Source organism: Aquarana catesbeiana, linkage group LG02 (genome assembly GCF_042186555.1).
Source record: "Aquarana catesbeiana isolate 2022-GZ linkage group LG02, ASM4218655v1, whole genome shotgun sequence".
Lineage (NCBI taxonomy): Eukaryota > Metazoa > Chordata > Amphibia > Anura > Ranidae > Aquarana > Aquarana catesbeiana.
Genome location: NC_133325.1, coordinates 181554975 through 181557985, shown reverse-complemented (window position 1 = coordinate 181557985; position 3011 = coordinate 181554975).

Below are 3011 nucleotides of genomic sequence, written 5' to 3'. Positions count from 1 at the left end.
CAGTTTGCCAGGGTTGTAATGGTCGGGGCCTGATTCTGCATGTGGTTAGAGGAGCAAGTGCATCTAGTGATGATGAGAGCGAACTGTTGTAGACAGAGGTGGCCAGGTCAGGACAGGGCAGGGGAGAGATTATGTCATATAAGTGGTCAGTAGCAGAACAGAGAAGAGAAGGGTTAAGGTGGCGAAAGTTCCTACAAGTAATTGTTTGCTGCTTGGAGGGATGGGTGGTTGGAGGCAAGGATACAGAAACTAATGAGGTTGTGATCAGAGAGAGGAAAGGGGGTGTTTGTGAGGTTGCCAGGGTTGCAGAGGTGGGAGAATACCAGGTCAAGGGTATTACCATTGGAGTGAGTGTAAGTATGTGTCCATTGCATTAGGTCAAAAGATGAGGTTAAGTCGAGAAGTTTAGCTGTAGTTGGGCTGTTAACATTGACAGGAATGTTGAAGTCACCAAGAATGATCATGGGTATTTCAGAGGACAGAAAGTAGGGTAGCCAGGCAGCAAAGTCATCAAGAAAGTGCGATACCGGTCCAGGAGGCCAGTAAATTGCTGCAACCCTCAGAGAAATAGGAGAAAGCAGACGAATACAGTGCATCTCGAAAGAAGAGAGGGATAGAGAGGGAGGGATAGGAAGGACTTGGAAGGTGCTTTGTGGGGATAGAAGGAATCCAACTCCACCTCCTTTCTGTCTATTGGGTCTGGGGGAGTGAGTCCAATGGAGGCCACCATGGGAGAGGGCAGCAGGAGAAGCTGAGTCCAAATTTTGAAACCAGGTTTCGATTTTGGCGAGTATGTTCAAGCCATGAGAGATGAAGAGGTCATGTACAGATGTTAGCTTGTTACAGATGGAGCGAGCGTTCCAAAGGGTGCATGAGATAGGTGGGCTGCTTTGAGAAAGCAGGGGGATAGAAATTAAATTGAGTGTATTGCTGTAGTTTCCAGAGGAGGAGGGGTATTGGATATGTGGCTTGCAGTTGGAAAATGGTGGACCAGGATTAGGAGAAATGTCACCTGAGACTAAGAGAAAGAGGAGGGCGAGGAAGGCAAGATGGGAGTGGTATGTGCATGAGCGCACGTGTCTAGTGGCCCTGGTGTTTATGCCAGTATGTGGGTGCAGCAAATGCAGGAGATAATGGGTGCAGTAGTAGGGAGGAGTGAGGGTGATATGTGCATGCTGCAGGGTAGAGAGGAGGGGTAGAGTAAGGATAATTTGAGGATAGGAGACACTGATGTGAGAAGGAAGAGAATAAGGAGCATGTTAGTGGATAGAGAGTGGGAATCTGACTTGATATAAAATAAATGTCAAATGCTGGTTTGCTTGCCGTCTTGCAGAGTGGAGCAGAGTTCTTGTTGTATCTTCATCCAGCTTTAGTTATCCTGCTTTCCTTAACCTGCAGCGGTGAAACTGCGCATCACTCATGACAGAGCCACTCAGGACAGAGCCATGATGTCTGCGCCACCCCATAGGCTGCTTTAAATTTATAGGGAGACTGAGCAGGCATGCATTTCTCTATTGGTCATCATAGGGTCTGATTTGAGACGCCTGAATATGGGAGTGAAAATGGCCAATACCAGACCAGATACAGGCTAGGGTCGTAAAGCTAATTACCTCTCTTGATCACTCAAGCCAAATGGGGTTGAGAATCAATCACTAGTAATGTTGCTATTGTAGTGTGGTTGTTATATAGCTAGCATTAAATATAGAAGTTTAAAGATATGACAGCAGAAGACATTTACCAAATATGTTACAGTAATGTCAGTTCAGCAGAGTAGAGCGTACAGGTGGATAGACATTTACCTGTAAAAAAGCAGAGAAGACATGATCAGAATTGACAACTGTGGCTGTGAAACTGTGCATCACTCGTGACAGAGCCACTCAGGAAAGAGCCATGTTTTCTGCGCCTTGCCCCTGTCTGCAATAATGAGACAATATACTGTAGCTTTGTTGCTAGAACTCCTATATGAGCCTCTTTCACATGTGATATAAGTATGAAAAGTGTTTTCAGCTCTTCTCATGAATTATAAATTTTGAGGATCCCATTTGGTTCTTCAATATAACTGGGTGCATATTTATGGGTTTAAAAAAAAAAAAAAAAAAAATATATATATATATATACACACATACACACACTATATTGTCAAAAGTATTGGGACACCTGCCTTTACACGCACATGAATTATTAATGGCATCCCATTCTTAGTCCATACAGTACAATATTTAGTTGGCCCACCCTTTGCAGCTATAACAGCTTCAACTCTTCTGGGAAGGCTGTCCACAAGGTTTAGGAGTGTGTCTGTGGGAATGTTTGACCATTCTTCCAGAAGTGCATTTGTGAGGTCAGGCACTGATGTGAATGAGAAGGCCTGGGTGACAGTCTCCGCTCTAATTCATCCCAAATGTGTTCTATTGGGTTGAGGTCAAGTTCCTCCACCACAACCTCACTCATCCATGTCTTTATGGACCTTGCTTTGTGCACTGGTGCGTAGTCATGTTAGAACAGGAAGAGGCCATCCCCAAACTGTTTCCACAAAGTTGGGAGCATGAAATTGTCCAAAATGTCTTGGTATGCTGATGCCGTAAGAGTTCCCTTCACTGGAACTAAGGGGCCAAGCCCAACCCCTGAAAAACAACCCCAAATAATAATAATCTATCCTCCGCCAAATTATTTGGATCAGTGCACAAAGCAAGGTCTATAAAGACATGGATGAGCGAGTTTGGGGTGGAGGAACTTGACTGTCAGGCACAGAGTCCTGACCTCAACCCAATAGAACACCTTTGGGATGAATTAGAGTGGAGACTTCAAGCGGGGCCTTCTCATCCAACATCAGTGCCTGACCTCACAAATGCGCTTCTGGAAAAATGGTCAAATGTTCCCATAGACACACTCCTAAACCTTGTGGACAGCCTTCCCAGAAGAGTTGAAGCTGTTATAGTGTTTTCCTTGCGTCTATCTAGCAAGGTTACTCTGTGGTATAAGCAAGAAGCTGAGATTTCTGCAGTGTGTAAATG